The sequence below is a fragment of the Scyliorhinus canicula genome, chromosome 6 (genome assembly GCF_902713615.1).
Source record: "Scyliorhinus canicula chromosome 6, sScyCan1.1, whole genome shotgun sequence".
Classification (NCBI taxonomy): Eukaryota; Metazoa; Chordata; class Chondrichthyes; order Carcharhiniformes; family Scyliorhinidae; genus Scyliorhinus; species Scyliorhinus canicula.
This window is the reverse complement of record NC_052151.1, coordinates 150,668,812-150,691,612: the sequence shown is the minus strand read 5'-3', so window position 1 is coordinate 150,691,612 and position 22,801 is coordinate 150,668,812. Positions and strand designations below refer to the sequence as shown.

Sequence of the window (22,801 nt, the reverse complement as noted above, 5' to 3'; positions counted from 1 at the left end):
TATCCTGCTTTTTGTGGATAAAACAGTGAAGTGCCTATAACTGAGCGGAGTACTCTAGAGCGGTCTGAACAAATCAAGTTAACTTCTTCCCCTTTGTGTTCCAGCTCCTGTGAGATAACAGTGAACAATCCGTGAGTCTTTTTGATCATTTTTTTGTACCGATTCCTTTGATCCTCTTCGTTTCTCACCATTAATAAAATATTCCAATTTTCTTGGATCAAAATGGATGATGTCACATGTCATGTAATTGAGATTCTGTTGAATGTTTTGAAGTAAAAGGTCTGAGATGTCATGACTCACCTTTGTGAGTTGGGATTGAACGTGGGATGCCCCCATGAGTCTTTATTTTTCCTTTGAAGGAAAGCACCTGCATATAGGGGCATATTTTGGTGGATTAATATTTAGACTCAATAGCCAGTTTGAAGCCAACAGAAATGCCCATGGATTGTGATCACATTTCACCATGTAAAAGGTGAGGAAACCTGATTCAAGTATCAAGTTTTATGATGAGAATTAGCACAGAAGAAATGATTTTGTTTGACTTCCTTAGGAGATTAATAAATGTGCAATTATCTTAAGTAGTTCATTTAGTGTTTATTGTTAAGTGGATGTATTTATTGGATTATGTTCTGTGCCATAGTCTAATTGAATGTATAGTCTTCCAAAATCAGAGAGATCACGTGGCAGCTTGTCATATATTCCAGTTAGCTGACCAAGTAACAAAGGTTTCTGGTTGAACTGCTGGATCTCATTTCATAGGTATTGGTATATCTAGACATTGGACAGATCTGGGCATGCATGGGTTTAGCAAATGGAAGGTCCATGTGGAGGAATGGCCAATGACTGAATCCAATTGGAATAGTTAGCGTAAAAACTCTAAAATATGATACATCTATTAATATATAAAACTTATTAAAATATCTTTGTGCAATCACGCTATATTAGCAATTTTACAAATTTCCTCAGTCTATTGTTTTACCAAATATGGGGACGTAATTAGGACAAATCAGTGAACCATTTGTAAGCAAAGACCACAATTTCACCCTCTTGAGATTGCAAGTTATTTCAAACCATGAAGAAAGAAATGTTAGGAAGACGTCAAGCTTGAAAATCAACCCCAGTGCCAAACAGACAAATTTAGTCCATTCGAGAGAAAAAAATAATTCAAAACTATGCTTCTTCCTCTGAGGTAAATAACCTTAATTGTTCAGGCCTACCTGATAAAAACAGACTCCTGAGGAAAATCTTTGCCCCGGTTACTTTTATCTGCATCTTCCTTGCAGCCTCAATATCGTCGCCATCTTCCGGGGCCAGAACGGGACGCAATGCTCCAAATTCAGAAGTAGCAAAGTCTTGTACAGCCTATAGTGCAGTTTATTTTATACAAGACAAATCAATTTGGATCATCACTTGTTTTTGCCTATTGTTACCTAATACTGCCTGTGAAACTTTAGTGAGTTATCATTTATTATCTCCCTGTCTCTCTTTTGGGGAATCTTTAGTGACATGATATAAACACAGAGGCTGGAATTCTCCGGTCATCAGGATTCACTTTCCCACTGGTAGCGTACCTCTGGCAGCAGGTTTCATGGTGACGTGGGGTGGTTTCGATAGGAAATCCCATTGACAAGCAGCGGGAGGATAGATCCTGTCCCCAGTGAACGGTGTGTGGAGAATGCGATTCACACGGTATTATAATCTGTATATGTGTATCAATATTGTAAGTGCAGTTGCACTACCTGACCACCAGGGGGAGTAGCTCTGGGAGTACTCGAGAGTTTGTACTGGGCTCCTCCCTTGGCTCTGCCCAGGACGCCTCCCCCTGGAGCTGCTGTATAAAGATCCGTGCCACAGGGTCAGCCAGCCAGTTCACCGAAAGTTCAACGGCTAACAGGCTGGCTCTGTTGTAAGTATATTAAAACCGCTATTCTAATCCTACAAGCACGTGTCCGTAGAATTGTTGGTTCCAATACGGTGCACGGCTGAGAAAGAAGCGGCTGGTGAACGGGAGAATCCAGCCCAGGGTTTTGACCTTAATCTATATAAATGAGCTTGCAACGTGTTGATAATAATAATAATCCTTATTGTCACAAGTAGGCTTACATTAGCACTGCAATGAAGTTACTGTGAAAATCTCCTAGTTGCCACATTCTGGCATCTGTTCGAGTACACAGAGGGAGAATTCAGAATGTCCAAATTACCTAACAGCACGTCTTTCGGGACTTGAGGGAGGAAACCAGAGCACCCGTAGACACGGGGAGAACATGTGGACTCCGCACAGACAGTGACTCAAGCCAGGAATCAAATCTGGGACCCTGGCGCTGCGAAGCAACAGTGCTACCGTGTCGCCCCAAAATAGATTTGGTCCATTTTGCTAATTCATGTGTGCATTTTCATGCCAACTGATCATTTAGTAATGCCTCATTCAAATCATTAGTGAAAATACTTTATTTTTTATTTATTTTATTTTTGATAAATTTAGAGTACCCAATCAATTCTTTCCAGTTAAGGGGCAATTTAGCAAGGCCAATCCACCTACCCTGCACATCTTTGGGTTGTGGGGGCGAAACTCACGCAAACATGGGGGGAATGTGCAAACTCCACATGGACAGTGACCCAGAGCCGGGACCGAACCTGGGACCTCAGCGCCGTGAGGCAACAGGGCTAACCCACTGCACCACCGTGCTGCCCCCATTAGTGAAAGTTCTGAAGAGATATAGTCCCAACACAGAAACCTTGTGGAACTGTACCAGGACCAGGCCTTATTCCAATCTGTAAATGCCAAATAGAATCATAGAATTATGTACTACAGAAGGAGGCCATTCAGCCCAACATATATGTGCCAGCTCTTTGAAACAACTATCCAATGAATTCATCTTCCTTACTCTTTTCCAAGAGCCTTGCAAACTTTTCCAAATAATTCAGGTCCTGTCAAATATGAAGTCTTAAAATCAGTAGTACCAATAACCTCTAAAATCCTTGAGGGCAACTTTCAGCTGTGGTAACCTCAGTAAACTAATGCTTTCAGAATGGCTATCTCTGATACACCTGATTTTAATTTCCAAATGTCAGTGGAGAAGAAAGTAATGTCAAATGGATAAAGGCCAACTGATCTGATACGGTTGGCTTTCCACCTCCGCAGAAATTGAAAGTTACCCTCAGTGTTTTATGTTTGTATAGTTTTATCACCAACCGGTACCCAATTCACCACAGATGTTAATTCCCCCCCCCCCCCCCCCCCCCCTTCACTTCCTTCAGCAGGGTAAAGACTCACGGGTCTTCGGTGTTAGTGTAGAACGTCTACAGTGCAGAAGGAGGCCATTCAGCCCCTCGAGTCTGCACCAACTCTCCGAAAGAGCACTTTACCTAGGTCCGCTCCCTCGTCGTAACCCTGCGCATTGTTCTGGTCAGTCCACTGAACCGGCACACCGTTAGACTGTGGGAGGGAACCGGAGCACCCGGAGGAAACGCACGCAGACATGGGGAGAACTTGCAAACACCACACAGACAGTCACCCAAGGATGGTGTCGCACCCAGGTCCCTGATGCTGTGAGGCAGCAGTGCTAACCACTGTGCCATTGTGCTGCCCAATGGCAATGCTTATGACCAAATGATTAGATTTGAACAAAATATCTCTGTTACCAAATTTAGGATTGTTAAATACCAATTATAAATATTGGACCACTTCACTCATTCCTGAAAATTGTAATTGAGGTGCTACAAATAAACCTTTTTGTCCAACTTGCATCTGAAAACTCTCTCCTCTTCTTTCTGACAAACTGACTGCTCACTTATTCTGATATTTCAGCGCAATACTAAGATAATTAGCCATTGTCAGGGATGTCATTTTTCGGATGAAAGATATTTACTTGCTCAGGTGAATGCAAAAGACCACATGCACTGATTTATTAGGAACCAGTATTTCCTCCTAAAACAGATTATGCAGTCATTTGTCTAATTTGCTGTTAGTGAGATTACTGGCTGTTGCATTTGCATCTCAAAAGTAAGGTGATGAACTGCTTTCTTATTCATGTGATCAACGATGTAACTTTTCAAAAGAAAATCTACATTTGTGAATTATTGGCATAGACTAAAGCAATATAAAATGTCTTTGTTCAGAGAAAATTAAAAAGCTGTAAATATTGGGAAATTCAATGTAAGTTTACAGTTATTTAGTGCTGTAATGTACGTTAGTCATACCCAACATGGAAGCATCAAAGCAACCTGCGCACTGTGTCGTTCATTGTGTTATGTCAGCACTACATACAATAACTGCCAACACCCACGTTGACTAATAGTAATACTAGTACAGACCCAGGCCTTACTATTCTTCATGCATGCTGTGACATTTCACATGCATATGATGGCACTGATCTTACACTGTAAATGCCTCAACTTGTTATAAATAACCCTACCCACATATTTCCATTTTATCCATACACCGGTTTCATGGTCTTGACAATGCATTTTATCATCATAAGTGGCATAATTTTTCGATAAACAAAAATGTGCTCTTGCTGAGGCTTCAATTGAATTATATATTTTAAATGATTTGGAACGAGTTAAGTTGGATTGCCTTCGATTGCTTCATTACTATCTTTGAAAAATAGTCAGAATGAGTGGCTGGAGTGACTCAGTCAACTAACTATGTGAGACTCGGGTTTATTAACACCTACTTTTGCATTTATGTTTCTTTTCTTTTTTTAAATAATTCTTATTGGAATTTTTTACAGAAAATATGACAACAAACAATGAAATGCAACAAAATAACCCCATAATAACTGTAACACCCCCAAGACCGTATCAACGCATGTATCACACCACCCACCCCACCCCCCAAACCCAGTGAACAACAAGAGAACTTAAATATAAATTTAAATTAAATAAACAAACATAGCCATCGCCCCCCCTTCCCCCTTCCCCCCTTCCCCCCCTCCCCCCTTCCCCCCTTCCCCCCCTCCCCCCCTTCCCCCCTTCCCCCCTCCCCCCTCCCCTCCCCCCCTCCCCTCCCCCCTCTCCCCCTCCCCCTTCCCCCCCTCCCCCCTCCCCCCCTTCCCCCCTCCCCCCCTTCCCCCCCTTCACCCCCTCCCCTTCCCCCCCTCCCCTCCCCCCCTTCCCCCCTCCCCCCTTCCCCCCTCCCCCCCTCCCCCCCTTCCCCCCTCCCCCCTTCCCCCCCCCCTCCCCCCTTCCCCCCTTCCCCCCTCCCCCTTCCCCCTTCCCCCCCCTCCCCCCTTCCCCCCCTCCCCCCTTCCCCCTTCCCCCCCCTCCCCCCTCCCCCTCCCCCCTCCCCCCTCCCCCCCCTCCCCCCTCCCCCTCCCTTCCCCCCCTCCCCCCCTTCCCCCCCTCCCCCCTCCCCCTCCCCCCCTCCACCCTTCCCCCCCTCCCCCCTTCCCGCCTAGCAAATGCCTTTACCTGCAGATACCTGAACATGTTCCCCGGGGGGGAGCCCAAATTTCTCCTCCAACTCCCCCAGGCTCGCAAACCTCCCATCAATGAACAGGTCCTTCAGCTGTCTGATGCCCGCTCTGTGCCAACCCTGGAATCCCCCATCAATGTTCCCGGGACGAACCGATGGTTCCCCCTTAACGGAGCCTCCATCGAGCCCCCCACTTCTCCCCTATGTCGCCTCCACTGCCCCCAAATCTTGAGGGTAGCCGCCACCACCGGACTCGTGGTATACCTCGTAGGAGGGAGCGGCCACGGCGCCGTTACCATGGCCCCCAGGCTTGTATCTCCACAGGACGCCCTCTCCATCCGTTTCCATGCTGTCCCCTCCCCCTCCATCACCCACTTGCGCACCATCGACACATTGGCCGCCCAATAATACCCCGAGAGATTGGGTAACGCCAGCCCCCCACCATCTCTACCCCGCTCCAAGAAGACCCTCTTCACCCTCGGGGTCCCATGTGCCCAAACAAAGCTCATGATGCTGCTAGTCACCCTTCTAAAAAATGCCCTAGGGATAACTGGTGGCCAACTTATCCAGCCAACTTGCTGAATTCCTTTGGGAGAGTTTAATCTGTTTTTGTTTGAGATGGCTATAACTTCATAAAAGGTAGGTTTTGTAAGAAATTTAGGGAAAGTCATGGACTAGTTTAGATTGACTGGCCGATTGCCAGAAAGGAATTTCCGAGATTTTATTCTCCAACTTTCCTGGAATTGCGCAGGGCAATCTGGTCCCGGGGCATGCCCCCAGGGTAACTTGGCCCACGATCGGGGCCCACCGATCCCTGGGCGGGCCTGTGCCGTGGGAGCACTCTTTTCCTACGTGCTGGCTGTGTCAGCCTCCGCAATGGCCGACACGTAGGTGAACCCTCCTCCTGCGTGGGGATGATGTCAGCAGCCGCTGATGCTCCCGCGCATGCGCGGACCCACGCGGCTGGCGGGGTGCCAAAGGCCTTCCATGCCGGCCGGCGAGGCGCAAACCACTCCGGCGCCGGCCTAGCCCCTGAAGGTGCGGAGGATTCCACACCTTTGGGGCGGGCCGACGCTGGAGTGGTTCACGCCACTCCATCCCGCCGGGACCCCCCGCCCCGCCGGGTACGGGAGAATCCCGCCCATTGTAATTGTGTGGGGCAGGTTGAATGAACCAAACAATATTCAGTCTGTCACTGTCTATATGTTTGTTATAGATTGTATAGATTGTTCTGCATTTAAGTTCAGATTGCTTAATTACTCAGTTTATTACTCAGATAAATACTGTCAAAGTTTGTGAAAAAAATATTTATTGGATGGTAAGTCTCTCCCAAATATCCTACAGAATTGAATTGCTCAGCCAGGTACTGGCAACCGCACTTCCAGATTGCTTAGTTGATATTTAGCTGAAATGGACACATAAAATATCCTAAAAGGACAAAGCTGCCAGTTCCTGAAATTGGAAATTAAAATGGAAAATATTGGACCTGCTCAAAATCAGTAAGAATATATAAGGAGAAAAGTCAAAGTATTTATATATATTGGTTGCATAACTGTTAAATATTAAGAATATCTTGCTGATTGGTGCCAACCTTGTTGCTGAAAAAGCATATTAGAGCAGATGGGAAAAAGTGGAAATTATTAAGTGGAATTATGATCCAATATCCTTATTTTCCAGTTTTTAGTTCATAGAATCATAGAATCCCTACAGTAAAAAAGGAGGCCATTGGGCCCATCGAGTTTGCACCCTATTTAGGCTTACTCCCCTGCAACCCCGTAACCTCACCTAACCATTGGACACTAAGGGCAATTTAGCCTGGCCAATACACCTAACCTGCACATCTTTGGACTGTGGGAGGAAACCGAAGCACCCAGCTGAAACCCACGTAGACACAGGGAGAACGTGCAAACTCCAATAAGGCAGTCACCCGAGGCCGGAATTGCTAACCACTGTGCCACCGAATTACCAGTTTATTTTTTAAATAGTTCCTCGCGTCATCCCTGCAATCTTCTGATCTACACAGGACTCAGCTTGTATATTGAAACAACATTGGCAGCAGAGGAGGGGTGTTGATTTAATCTGAGCATGCCTGTAATAAAACAACTGGCCAAGTTGCAACCTGACCCCTTCCGTATGACAAGCTTTCTTCTCTTCTGAGTGCGCTTTTCCCCAAAATTCTGCGGAAATAACACCGGCCGATCACGGTAAAAACTGAATGCACCTGTTAAAATAAAGTCCTCTGTTAGTGCTAGAGATAATCCATTGCTAATAAGTGACAGAAAATATAGCCCATAGCGCTCTAAACAAAGGCTTTTTATTTGCTGTTGCCCAAGGGTATACCGACTAACCAGCCTACAATTACTGCTGAAGTATATTTGGTTGAAGGCTATATTAAGCAAGTTTCTACAGCAGGCTGAGGTAGGATAACTATGATTATGTATATGTTGAGCTAACTATATCTTTTTGTTATTTTAGTGAAAACCAATGCAGTTTGTGAATTATATACGAATGAGACTTCCTGTAGATTTTGGAGCGGTGCATCGAAGGGTTGCTTTAAAGATCATCTTGTAAGGCATAGAGCTATAATAAGCCAATTGCAGAAATGTATGGAATTAAGGCAAAAGTAAATTATATTCTTCGTCTTATGTCACAACTACTATAAATATGAAATGAATATGCCAGAATGCTTGTGCCTGGAACTGGAAAATACCTAAATGTGTTGACCTCCTTCTTCCAGGTTCACTCCATTCTACTCATAAATGCCCTCGATCACACACATCCCTGTCACTATAGCCTCCCTAACTGATGAAAGTACAAAGGAAAGGGGCAGTGAGAGATACAGGAGTTTAAGGAGGTAGAGGGGCAGCTGAAGACGGGTGGCTAATGGTACAGTGAAGGGAAGGACAAATGCATTAAAGCACCAGAATCAGAGCTATGGGAAGTTTTATGGGGCTGGTGGTAATAGAAGGTTACAGAGATAGACAAGAAGCTATAAAAGGACTTCAACATGATGACAATTAAATTTGATGCATTGATGGATAAGAAGCCAACTGTGATGAATGGTATCAGTAGCTGCTGTAACGGTACCTTACCTTTAATGCATTGGCCCTTTAAGACCGGGCTTGGAACCCTGGGGGACTCCGCCTCTGGCTCCACCCCCAGGAAACGGTATATAGGATGGGGCTCACTCGGCAGCATGTGATGAGCACACTTCTCGGCTGCTGTTCAGTTCTCTGATGATTAAAGCCTTTAAATTACCTATCTTCTCTCCTGTGTTGTAATTGAGGGTATCTCACCAACATAAGTCACTCAGGACAGGAGAGATGGAGGAGCTAGACTTGGGACAAAATTCATTGGCTGACAGGTTTCCCGCCTTACCACCCAAAGAGTCAGCAAGAATGCATCTCCACTGATCACAGCAGTTATGCAACCATATATCCTTCCGCGGAGTGTTAATTGGCTGGAAGACAGTACTCCCGCTCCTTAAACAGGTGGAAGACCCGCTCCCCCCCCCCCCCCCCCCATCCCCCCCAATCCCACACACCCTAGCTTTTGATTTTGACCAGTTTCTTGAAATACATGACAAATGGCTGCCATCTTGTGTAAAACCTCCCAATTCAGGGCGGCACGGTGGCGCAGTGGTTAGCACTGCTGCCTCGCCTGAGGGCCTGGATTCGATCCCGGCACTGGGTCACTGTCTGTGAGGAGTTTGCACATTCTCCCCGTGCCTGTGTGGGTCTCACCCCCACAACCCAAAGATGTGCAGGGTTGGTGGGTTGGCCACGCACAATTGCTCCTTCACTCGCAAACTGCGACATGCTCGTGAGGGAGAACCTCCACCAGAGACCCCCTCCCCATTCAAACAAAACAAATCACAACGTTTCCACCCAACTCAACCATCCTGCTGTAGCAACACCAAAACACAAACCCCCACACACGTCCACCCCCACCAAGAACCCATATTCAACGCAAGGACATCAAAACACCTAGACTAACAGAAATAACAGGAAAATACAACTTTATCAAACACTTCTCTGCAACCAAACCCCATCTGCCACCCCCCATCCCCCCAACAGCAACATAGGGTGCGATTCTCCAAAAAGATTTCTAAGTTTGGTAGCGAGCGGGAACTGCCGCAAGCTTCCCAGCACTCGGCCCAGCGAGACCGACAACGCTATTCAAATTTATTTGGTCCACTTAACACACTGTGAGTCCCGGTGGTGCGACCTGCAGGGAGGAGGGTTTGGGGGACTTGACAGAGTGGCCGGACAACATGGACCTTAGGGGTGAGGGCTGGTGCAGAAAAAGGACCCTTGAGCAAGGCACTTGCCCACTTCCCACTCCAACTCGCATAGTGACCTTCCAGGACTCCTCCCATGCCCCCACGCTTGAACCTCTCCTGCTACACTCTCAATTGAGGCCGGGCAGGATGCATCCCTTGAGTGGTCAATAATTGACAATTTAAAGGCCTCAATTGGGGTAGGGGTGGGTGGCCTGACCTAGGCCTCGCCCGTCCGATGTAAAATTGCTGACAGATTTGCTGGTGGGATGGTGGTGAGAGTGCCACCCAGGGCATTTTACAGGTCCCCACCTGCAAACTGTCCTTGGTGCAGGAGAGGATCCAGGCAACAGAGTGGGACGATGTTGAAGTTCATGAAAGGTGGCTGTTTGGAGACCACCTGTAAAGTATTCCATTATGTGTCTATCACAAAAACATGCAGGAGGGTTTCTTCATTTTATATTAATGAATTCATGGGATGTGGGTGTTACGAACCCCTACAGGGACAAATTTGTATATCATCTGCTACTCCTCCTACAAATATTTTAAGTTTGTTGACAGTTCAAGAACAGAAATGAATCAGCAACATGCTAAAAACAGTCACGAAAATCAGCAATATGCTAAAAGCATTTATAAGACGCCAAAAAAAACCTATAACCACCAGCTCTCAAGCCAGCACACACCCACCACCACCCCTCTGACCCCAATGGTAGCCCCACATTGGCCGAAAGGCATCCAACGAGCAGCGCATACCACTGGAAACCGGTGCAGGACACGGTGAGGGAGAGAGAGAAAACACCCCTTCACTCGCAAGAAGGAGAAGATTTCTAACCAAAACAGTTCCTTTAAACAAGCCACCAGCTACAAAGTAAGCATGTGGCCATCTCTCCTCCCTCTCCCCCCCCCCCCCCACCCCCCCCCCCCACCCAACACCCCCTCCCTAACGGCAGCCTTGCATTGGTGGAATGGCACCAAACCGAGCAGCTTGGACCACCGGAAAAAGACACACCAATACGGGGGGCATGGTGCAAGAGAGAGAGAGAGAACTCCATTTACAAAGAAAACAAGACAAAATGCAGAGCAACCACAAGAAACCCAACAAACAACTATGGGGCTGGTTTAGCACAGGGCAAAAGAGTTGGCTTTTAAAGCAGGCCAAGGCAGGACAGCAGCACAGTTCAATTCCCGTACCAGCGTCCCCGAACAGGTGCTGAAATGTGGCGACTAGAGGCTTTTCACAGCCACTTCATTTGAAGCCTACTTGTGACAATAAGCGATTTTCATTTCATTTTTTCATTTTTTCACAACTAAGTACAAGACAAAACCAGCTGCACTCAAGCCAGCGCATGCTCCCCCCTTCCCCTGGCTCCAGCAATAGCCGCATGTCGGGGAAGAGGCACCCGCAAGCAGCACAGACCACTGGAAAAGGACAGGCAGTGCGCAGTTGAAGAGAGAGCGCGAATACGCCTCCCCTTCACTAGCACAGGGAGGGACCCCTTGACACCTAGTGCACAGAAGCAGGACACCTAGTGCACAGAAGCAGGAGGGCCGCAACTGGTGAGCACCAAGCCGCTAGGCACAAAAGAAAACACAACAGAGATGCAATAAATAACCATAAAATCCCCTAAGAATAAAACTAAACAAAACCAACATCAGAACAAGCAGTACACATAGTCAATTGGGCCACCACCTGCTGCTCTCACAGTTTCGGCATCATCCAGTCCAAAACTGCAAAAGTGAGTTTGTTCTCCTCCACTTTCAGCCCGGCAGTTGGCCAGTCAGAATCCACCCCCTGCTCCAGTCCCAGCCGGTAACCTCATGACAAGCCTGAGGTTCGCCAGTGTGAGCGACTCAGGGGCGGAGCTTCCTCCCAATTGGAGGAGCTCCCCACAGAATATAAAGAGGAGAGGAGAAAAGAGGACTTTGTCTCCGTCTGCAACAGTGCATATTGCTGCTCTAGGTCAGCATTGATTGCATGCCCCTGATTGCCTTTGAGAACGTGGTGATGAGCTGGTTTCTTCAGCTGCTTCTGACCATGTGCTTAAAAAGTTTGGGGACTAATAACCACACCTAAATTTGAGTTCAGGCTTTCATGGCATTATGGATGGTATTTTGTTTGTTTTTACTTTTTTTTAAAATCAATTTAGAGTACGCAATTCATTTTTTCCAATTAAGGGGCAATTTAGCATGGCCAATCCACCTACCCTGTACATAGAACATAGAACAGTACAGCACAGAACAGGCCCTTCGGCCCTCGATGTTGTGCCGAGCAATGATCACCCTACGCAAACCCACGTATCCACCCTATACCCGTAACCCAACAACCCCCCCCCCCCACCCCCCCCCCCCCCCCCCCACCCCCCCCACCCCCCCCCCCCCTTACTTTTTAGGACACTACGGGCAATTTAGCATGGCCAATCCACCTAACCCGCACATCTTTGAATTGTGGGAGGAAACCGGAGCACCCGGAGGAAACCCACGCACACACGGGGAGGACGTGCAGACTCCGCACATACAGTGACCCAGCCGGGAACCGAACCTGGGACCCTGGAGCTGTGAAGCATTTATGCTAACCACCATTCTACCGTGCTGCCCCAAACATTTTTGGGTTGTGGGGGCGAAACTCACGCAAACACGGGGAGAATGTGCAAACTCCACACGGACAGTGACCCAGAGCCGGGATCGAACCTGGGACCTCGGCGGCGTGAGGCAGCTGTGCTAACCACTGCACCACCGTGCTGCCCAGGGATAGTATTTGTTGCTCTGTTTCGGTCCCAACAGTGTCGCCAATACTATGGGTATTTCTATTTATCTATTTGTTTGCGGATTAAACCAATAGTCCCCTACTGAGCAAATCCTGTTTTCATAATCCCCTACTGTGAGCGTAGCCATTCGCCATACACATTTGTTTACTGGGTCAAACGAATGGTTATGGGAGCTCATGAAGTCATTGCCTAAAATGTGCTCTGCGGTTTGGGGTAAGTCAACAGAATGACGGGGTGTTTAGTGCTAATGGTTCCTTTCTGGATGGGTACGGGAGCTGTGATATATCCTTATTGTATGTGACCTGTAAATCCACTCAGGGTGATGGTGTCTGTGGTGGGCCATTTGTCCTGTTGAAACATGGAAGAGGAGTTTAAAGTGGTGCGGGATCCTCCTGTGTCCCAAAGAAAATTGACTGTATGTCCCCGGACTGTGCCTGTCACTGCTGGTCTACCTGATTTGTCCCAACGTGTGTCACAGACCCAAGTTGGGGAGTCCGAACACCATCAATCTAGGGAGTTAAACGCTAAGTCGTTTGAACGGGCGCTAACACTATGCATGGGCCTAACATTGTTCCTAGGTGGCGGGTTTGGTTGTTGGTTTCGTTGATGGTTCAGGGGGTTTTGTCAGCAATCACAGGCATAATGTCCTACGTGGCCACAATTGTAACAACCTTGTGGTGCCTGTGCTCTGGAGAGCTGTCCCTCGTGTCTAGCCTTGTTTATCCATGCTGGGTCCTGGCTAGTCCTAACTGGGTGCATGTTTGCTTCTATATCGTCCTGATCTGTCTGTCGGTATAGGGTTCGTTCTCATGCTCTAGAAAGTCATTTCAATACCCAAACCTCATTGTGTGTGTGGTCTGCGGGGTCGTTGTTTACACAAGCCTTTTGACCTGCGTCTGTAGCATGCGAGACTAAAGTGCGGGACCATTTAGTGGTGTCCTCCTCATTTAGGTGTGCACGGTTCAATTGTCCATAGACTGCCATAAAATTAATCCATAGGTGACCAGCAAATGTGGTCAGATGTTCTCCCTTCTTTTGCCTGCAGTGATTTAAACGCTCAACTGGATCTCCTTTCTTATACCTGATGGCGTCTAATATGGCTGTTTCCATTTCCTGTAGGGTTCCACCTGCTACATTCTGGGGTTCTGGCAAAGCTGACCTTACGGACTGGCTAAGGCTCATAACTATTAGCTTTACTTCCTCTCTCTCGTCTAGACCGCACATAACATTTTGTTGGCGCTCCTCCTCAAAGAAGCTGTGCGGATCTGCGGTGGGCTGGAACGGACTAATTTTCGTGCAAGCTTCTCTCAATTGGATAGTAGAGTGGTGTAAATGATATCAGGCTCCTCCTGATCTGATGACTTGCGTTGTGTGGTAACCGGATTCATGGGGGTAGAATTGTGAGTGGGGGTGTGTGCTGCCTGTGCAGTCGGTGGTGCGGGTGCTTTTCTTTTTGGGGCGTGAGGGGTTCGATTTTGATTTCCCGTGCCCTCTACGTATCTTTGGGCGCTTTTGTTTAACTCTTGCCAATCGGGAGCAACTTCCTCCTCTAAATCCTTGCCGAAAGTGTACCTGCAGCCATTCTGTACTGAGAGTAGCGACTGTAACTTTTCTATCTTCTGTCGGCATTTAGCATAGTCAACGGTACTCTGCCTCTGTTCCTTAGTGGAGCTGTGGGGCGCTCTCAAAGCTGCTTTTAAATCTGCGCATTTTCTAGTTAGCTGGGCGACCTGTTGTCCTTTTTCCTCCCTTACAAGGACTGCGCGCTGTGTATCTTGATAGGCTTTATCGTACTGGGTCTGGAAGCTACTAAGGTGAACTAGACAAGATTGATGTGCACGTTTTACATCGGCCATTTCCTGTCCTTCGCTGCTAACTGTTCCCAGAATTGCTCAATTATCTTCTCGCTTTCGTTACTGTATCCCTCGTTTTTTTCTTCCTTCTCAATTAACTGCCTACGGAGCATCTTCACGACCTCCTCTGTGCCTCGCAACTGTGCCAAACAGGACACTATTGCCATCGGCTTTCTGGCTTTCCCGCCATTTTTCTTGTTAACCTCGCTTAGATTCTCCCACCAAGTCTGTCCTATCTTTCCTGGACCTGACTCATCATTAGCGCAAAAATTCGACCAAAGGGGCCATTCTTTCCCCGTTAAGTATTTCCTTAACTCTTCCTCCCATATGGGGCATTGCTGTGCTCTGTTGGTCGCTGCGACCTCGGGTTCCTGTAGATTCATCAATCTTTCCATTGCTTTAGTGGCCATTACTTCTCTTATCTCTTTCTCTACTTTTAATCTGGGACAGGGGAATAAGCGTCGATTTGAACAGCAGGTATGGCTTAAGCTATTTTACAGCTCACAATCCCTTGATAGTTGTACACAATTCTAACGAGTTTACCTTACTCCTCCTGTTAGGTACGCATGCGGGTTAATACCTGAAATTTCTGAAATTCGGTTATTTGGTCGATATGGGACTTACATTTGTCGTTTTTTTCTCTTTCTCGCAATTGGATTCAAAGTTTGTGGGTTCTCTCGAAGTGACATTTCTAATCGAGTCCCGTCAGAGTTCGCCAATAATGTTGCTCTGTTTCGGTCCCAACAGCGTCGCCAATACTGTGGGTATTTCTAGGTGAACCACAAGCCTTCCCTTATGTCAATCAAATGACCACACAACCAGTTAGTTAGTTCAAAAGATGGTTTATTTACATACACAAGAGTTATCTCAACATGCAAACACAATATCTACTACCAGTTAAACTACACCTATCGGCTACAATAACCTATACTTAACTTCAGGGCGACCGGCACTGTGCAAATGGATAAGGCCTTTATCTGGATTTCACTTGGCTGGTTCGAAGAAAGTGGCTCTGTCTCTGCTGGGCTCATCCGTCAGGTAGCAATCGTTGGTCTTGAACGTAGCTGGCTGTTCCTGCTGCAATTAGGCTGGCACAGGCCGGATCCAAGAGACAGAACACATAGCTGTGTCCCCTTTTATCTCTCTGGGATTTTGCGCTCTTTGGAGCGGTCCTTCACCTTGGACCCAATAGTTCGACAGGGCTCTGATCACTGTCTTCGATTTTGGCCAATAAAGGGGCAGATGCCTTGGTGGCTGGGTGGGTCCGTAGCGGTCATTGTCCTTGGCAGTTGTGCTTTCTGAGTAAAGGGAGTGGCGCCGATCAGTCTGTGGCTGTATCGGTTGCTTGATTGGAGTTCTATTGTACTGGGAAAATGGGCCATTAAAATACAAACAAGCGGGGGTTTCGATCAGGTCTGGTTACCTGTGTTTTAGATACACATAGGCTGTGTATCTGTCTGAGTCCTGGGTTGGCCATAATTCCCATGGTCCTTTGCAGGTGACCAACATAGATGGCTACATATTTTACTTCAAAATGCTACTTTGAAAGACTTTGGGTGGCATGGTAGCAGGGTGCTTCACAGTGCCAGGGACCCGGGTTCGATTCCCGGCTTCAGTCACTGTCTCTGCGGAATCTGCATGTTCTCCCTGTGTCTGCATAGGTTTCCTTCAGGTGCTCTGGTCTCCTCCCCCAAGTCCTGAAAGGCGTGCTTGTTAGGTCAATTGGGCATTCTGAATTTTCCCTCAGTGTACCCGAACAGGCGCCTGAGTGCGGCTGGAAATCTGCAGGTCTGGCAGCATCTGTGGAGAGATAGAAGCAGAGTTCACGTTTTGAATCCATATGACTCTTCAGTATTCCTGAAGCATCACTTCCTTTCTTTTTTTGTATTGCATCCTGTGTACCCGAATAAGCATCGGAGTGTGGCGGCCAGGGGATTTTCACAGTGGTTACATTGCGGTGTTAATGTAAGCCTACTTGTGATAGCAAAGGTTATTATTACTATTAGTCAAGAAAAGAAGCTGCTAACACTGAGCTATTGCCTCACATCTTGCTAGAGATTGCACTGAAGTTAGTAAGACCAGGAAAAAGAGAGTTCTGGATAAATTAGTAATGCATAATTGCACATATTTCATAATCTGGTGACTCAGGTTGAATCTCTAACCGATATGTTAGGTGTTTAATTAACTAAGAGGCGGTTACGATGGCACTTGCCAGGTGCCAAAGCTCACGGCAGCTGAGTCCCACCCTAGTGAACAATTGGCTATTCATTCACAGCAGTCACCACACCTCCTGTTGGCTGTAAAACTGCAGGCTTTCGTGCCTCTCCTCAAGGAGGAGTCTTCAGCCTATTTGTCAGTGCTTTTAGTTAAAACTGAATTCCAGAGAAAATTCGTTCTCCAAAAGAAATGGGGGGGAAATCATAAACATTTTCAAGGATGGATGCTTTTGATTTTCAGTTTTAAAGCGCGCAGTCATCATATAGGCCGACACTTAAACAAACGTGTGAGCTCATCGCCAGGCATGTGTCAGCATGCAGAGTAACACAGCTCTGAGACTGACCAGATAACTACGCCCTGGATGAGTAATGGAGAGTAAGTCATGAGTAATAAGATTTTAACTCTCTGAGCACTGGGCAGATTTACTGCCGTCAAATTACAGAGGATGTGATTTGAAAGATGGAGCTGTTTGCAAATCTTCACATTTTGCATTTTTCTTTGCTGAAAGGATGATTTACAAAGCTGTTTCACAGCCGGTGAAAAGCCAAAATGGTGTTTGAGAAAGATGAAAACAAGCAAAAATGTTAAAACTAATTTGTGTAGGAGTAAATGTTAGGAAAGCTGCAGTCAGCAACGTAGGGCAGAACAAAATAAAATTATTTTGGTGGGACGGTGGTTAGTACTGCTGCCCCACAGCTCCAGGGACGCAGGTTCAATTCCAGCCTCGGGTGACTGTCTGTGTGTGGGTTTCCTCTGGGAGCTCCGATTTCCTCCCACAGTCCAAAGATGTGCGGGTTAGGTGGATTGGCCATGCCAAATTGTCCATAATGTCCAAAAGGTTAGGTGGGGTTGCAAGGATGGGGTGGGGGAATGGGCCTTGATAGGGTGCTCGTTCGGAGAGTCGGTGTCGACTCGATGGACCAAGTGGCCTCCTTTTGCACTGTAGGAATCCTACGATTCTATAATATAGAATCTAACCATCTCTCCTTGACATTCAAAGCCATCGCCAAATCTCTCATTACCAATATCCTCGGCCAGGGGTTACCATTGACCAGAAACTGAACTGGACCAGTCATATAAATACTGTGGCGACAAGAACAAGGGTGGGATTCTCCGGTCCCCCAGCCGTTCACTGGCAGCGGGATTCTCTCTTCCCGCCGCTTGTCAATGGGATTTCCCAATGAAGCCACCCCATGCCGCCGGGAAACCCACGGGCGGGGTGTGTTGTTAGTGGGAAAAGAAGATTCCAACGGCCATAGAATTCCGGCCCAGGTCAGAGGATAGGAACCCTGTGTCGAGTAACTCACCTCCTGGCGCCACAAAGCCTGTCCACCATCTACAAGGAACAAGTCAGGAGTGGAATGGAATACTCTCCACTTGCCTGGATGAGTGCAGCTCCAACAACATCCAAGAAACAATCCAGGACAAAGCAGCCCACTTCTGGGATCTCTTCTCACGTCGTACGGAACACAACAGTGACATGGGCATGAATAGATGACATGGGCCCGCATGACCTGATTCCACCGTGACTATTTAAAGGCTCTTTAAATACATTGAAAGAAGAGGTTTTAAAGTTGTAGTTTTGTATTTGGAAGGACATGGATGGAAAGAGAGCAAAGGTTGCCTCCAGGTTTAATGAGAAATCTATGGATGTTCTGCTGGGTGCAATAAATGCCCAGAAGGAGGTTCTCTTTCACAGCAACTGGTAAAATAAACTTGCTGACATCATAAAGTAGTTGTGGTTGCATGTGGCCAAGAGGTGAGGAACAAGAACATAATTATGAGGACCTGAAACTATTGCGAAAAGTTTACAAGTCAGGAAGGCTCAGCAGAGTTAAAGGGGGGTGTTTTCCGGCCCTTCCCGCCAATCTGGTGCCGCTGAAGGTGACTCCCGCAGCGGGTTCCCCAGTGATGTAGCCAACGAGCAAAGCAAATGACCATTGACTTTGGTGGGACCAGATCCCACTAGTGGCTAATATTGAGCTGCCTCTGCCAATGGAAATCACACCGTGGGGGTCCCTTATAATCCTGGCCAGAGATTTAACTCTATTCTGTAGTGCACCCCCTTCCATTCTATATTCTGAAAGGTACTCCATTCACATCATTCCTCACATGCGCTTCCACTTTCAGGAACATTGTTCCTTTTCAGTGAACATCCGCACTCCGGCTTCCTCCATCACAGATGCTCAGAGGCCGGTGTAGCCACCGAAGTTGGCCATTCCCTCAATACAAAATGGAGGAACGCAAAGCTTGCAGGTTAAAATGGACAAAGTTTGCAGCACACGCAGGCTGCACCAAGCCACTGTGTATTCTGTCTGCTAAGAGAGCAGACAGCACCGAAACGAACATTCTGCATACTAATGAGGCAATCTCCGGGATAGTTAACATAGTAATGGAATGATCCCAGGGACAATGGACACAAATAGGGAAGTGATTGCAACAGTGTATGGGAAACCAGACACCCCGGCACCAGCGGGGTTCGAAAACAAAGCACCTGAAGGCCCGCCCAGTAGCCGAGAGACAGCCTCAGTATTGGGGGGATTCAAACAAATCGATTGGGAAGAGACCCAATCGATTCCCAGCAGGTATAGGGGTCCGCCCAAAAGGGCGCGAAGCTCTAGGACCTATAAAAGAGAGGTCCTACACTTAGTTTGTTCTTCTTGACCAGCCCTCCTCTCTGGACCTTCCCTCTCGACCAGTCTTTTACCGAAGAAGACCTTGACCGAGAGAGAGGAGAGGTTTGGGACAGCAGCCGCCAGCAAGTAAGTGTCTCACAACGATCGCTACCAGAGATAGACACTCCTGACCCCTTTTTAACCCGTACCAACCTGAAGTCTGCGGACCAGTGCAGAGCAAGAGGCCTTGCCCCCTGATCCGGCAGTTCCTTCGAGATAAGTATTTGTTTATTTAGTGGTAGGAATAGTTTAGTCATCTTAGCGTGTGCATGGGTAGTATTATAATTGTATTATAATAAACTCATTTGTTTGAACTTACTAATTGGTGTATGGTTTTATTGCTTTGAACTTGACCTTGAAACTTGTGGCGGTATCTTAACGATACCTGGCTACTCCAGAGCTAAGTAACGAAACAGAGCCAAATCGAGTGTTAAGCACACTCACCCAGAACGAGCAACACCGGTCATGCCACCCTCTCTGGAGAAGGCAACACAGAATTCCAGAGAGAGAGGGAGAGAGAGGGAGAGAGGGAGTGAGAGCAAGAACTGGATTCAGACCACCACAGTTTGTAAAACTCTAACCAGTAGAAGAGGAAGCTTTGGAGATAAATGGTCTCCAAGAGCATCAGAAGTGGTGATATTAGGAATCCGTTGCAGCTGAATGCCACAATTAATCTCTCAGAACCACGTCTCCAACAAAACAAAGTCATCTTGAGCTAATGTCAACATACAATCATGTTCATTTTAACATTTGTTGTTTTTTAAAATAAATTTAGAGGGCGGAATTCTCCGCTCCACAATAAATCGGGAAGGCCGTCGTGAACTAGGCTGAGTTTCACGACGGCCTCGGAGGCCGCTCCTCGCACCTAATTCACCCCCACCTGGGGGGCTAGGAGCGGCCCTCCGTAAATCTCGGCCGCGTCAAGGCGGCGCGCCGAGAATGACGCGACGGCGGCGCCTATGTGACATCAGCCGCGCATACGCACGTTGGCCGGCTCCAACCTGCGCATGCGCAGCTGACGTCACGATGGCTGACGGCTCCAACCCGCGCATGCGCAGTTGCCGTCTTCCCCTCCGCTGCCCTGCAAGACGTGGCGGCTTGATCTTGCGGGGCGGCGGAGGGGAAAGAGTGCGTCGCTTTGAGACGCCGGCCCGATGATTGGTGGGCACCGATCGCGGGCCAGTCCCCTCCTGAGCACGGCCGTGGTGTTCACTCCCCTCTCCGTCCCCCACAAGCTTCAAACGAGTATTTGGCGGCCATGTTCACGACTGCAGCGACCAGGTGTGGTTGCCGCCGTCGTGAACCGGTCAGGAACGGCAGGCCGCTCGGCCCATCCTGGCCAGAGAATTGGTGGGCACCGATCGCAGGCCAGTCCCCTCCTGAGCACGGCCGTGGTGCTCACTCCCCTCTCCGCCCCCCACAAGCTTCAAACGAGTATTTGGCGGCCATGTTCACGACTGCAGCGACCAGGTGTGGTTGCCGCCGTCGTGAACCGGTCGGGAACGGCAGGCCGCTCGGCCCATCCTGGCCAGAGAATTGGTGGGCACCGATCGCGGGCCAGTCCCCTCCTGAGCACGGCCGTGGTGCTAACTCCCCTCTCCGTCCCCCACAAGCTTCAAACGAGTATTTGGTGGCCATGTTCACGACTGCAGCGACCAGGTGTGGTTGCCGCCGTCGTGAACCGGTCGGGAACGGCAGGCCGCTCGGCCCATCCTGGCCAGAGAATCGCTGTTCGCCTTGAAAAATGGCGAGCGGCGATTCTTCCGAGCGGGGGGTGGGAGAATTGCGGGGTGCGCCAGGGGGGGCGTGTCGTGAGTCGCCCGGCCCTCCCTGCGATTCTCACACCCAGCGTGGGGAGCGGAGAATCGCACCCTCAGTATCCAATTGTTTTTCCAATTAAGGGGCAATCCACCTCGCCTGCACATCATTTTTGGGTTGTGGGGGTGAGACCCACGCAGGCATGGGGAGAATGTGCAAACTCCACACAGACAGTGATCCGGAGCCAGGATCGAACCTAGGTCCGTGGCGCCGTGAGATAGCAGTGCTAACCACTGTGCCACCGTGTCGGCTTTCATTTTAGCATTAGTCCATTCCCATTACAAAATTATATTCATCTCTTATGTCTTTCAGGGCCATCACATGAAGAACAGCAACCAGTACCCAGAGCTGAAGACGATTCCTCAGGAGAGCCGAATACAGCTGAGGGCGCACTGTCACAGGACATGTGTATTGCAGGCATCAACACAGATATGAGCACCTCAATGTGTCCAATTAGAGAGTTAGGTGGGATTTTATCAGGTGAATCACAGTTCAGACATGAGCTCAAGCAGAGAGTAGTGGTAAGGACAGATGTGGAGAATTGACTTCATCGAGCTGGACATACCTGCAGAACCTAGGGGTCCATCCACGAGAAGGAGAATGATAAAAGGTCAATGGAAACTGGGCAAGGTACTAACAATCCTGCCAGGCATGTACTGCATGATGTTCCAGAGGATGGAGGAGTTTCATCTCAAACATTTGTGAATGATGTCGCAAGACCTTCCAAATTTTGCAGTCAGTGCCATATTGCATTTGCTCTTGCCTTTATATTTTTTGTGAACTTTTGCACTGAATGTTCCTGTCGGCCAACTATCAACACCTTATAGAGCACATCTGTGAGCTGTGTAAACCACATTAATCAATCAGATTGAACAATCATTAAACTGCAGTGCAGAATAAGAACCTGGAAGTGTTAGAATATTTAATACCAAATCAGGTGGAGAAAGTGAAATACAAAATAGGGAAAGAAAGATTGAATTAAAAGAGAGAGATAAAACAAGATAGAAAAACAATCAAAAAATGGATTTGGACTTGGATTTGTTTTATTGTCACTTGTACCGAGGTACAGGGAAAAGTATTGTTCTGTGGACAGTCCAGACAGATCATTCCAAACATGAAAAAAAACATAGGGCCTACATAAATACATAAGGGGCAATTCTCCGAGCCCCGCACCGGGCCAGAGAATCGCCGCAACTGCGCCACGATGGCCTGACACCGGCACGCGATTCTCCGAGGTGATTCTCCGCCGATTCTCCGGCCCGGATGGGCCGAGTGGCCGTTCCGACACGGCAGAGTCCCGCCGGTGCCGTTCACCCCTGGTCGCTGCCGGCGGGAACTCTGCAGAACGCTCGGGGGGGGGGGGGGGGGTGCGTGTGGGGGGGGGGCTCCTTCACTGGGGGGGCCCACCGATCGGCGGGCTGGCCTCTCCCCCTCCCCGGGCCTACTTCCTGGCGCGGCCGGCCCCTGAACACCGACCCCATGTTGGGTCGGGGCCGGCGCGCATAAGAGGTTCCCCGCGCATGCGCAGTATGGCGTGGCCCAACTGCACATGCGCAGGATTGGGCTTCCCCAACTGCGCATGCGCGGGTTGGCACGGCGCCCGTTTCGCGCCACGTAAGCAGGCTGGAGCGGCGTGAACCGCTCCAGCGCCGTGCTGGCCCCATATGGGCCGTTGTGAAACGTGTCGGCATTCACGACGGCGCGAACACTTGGCCTCAACATTGGAGAATCGCCCCCATAATGTAAATACATAGACATCGGGTTAACTTGTTTTGTTA

General features: G+C 48.4%; 1 long non-coding RNA gene across 1 annotated transcript; it reads left to right on the top strand.

Moving 5' to 3' along the window:
• The first annotated feature begins 7,692 nt into the window (after positions 1-7,692).
• On the top strand, positions 7,693-21,996 carry LOC119966841. Its single transcript, XR_005460853.1, has 2 exons — positions 7,693-7,834; positions 21,336-21,996. It is a non-coding gene; the product is annotated as an uncharacterized LOC119966841 (long non-coding RNA).
• Positions 21,997-22,801: the final 805 nt, after the last annotated feature.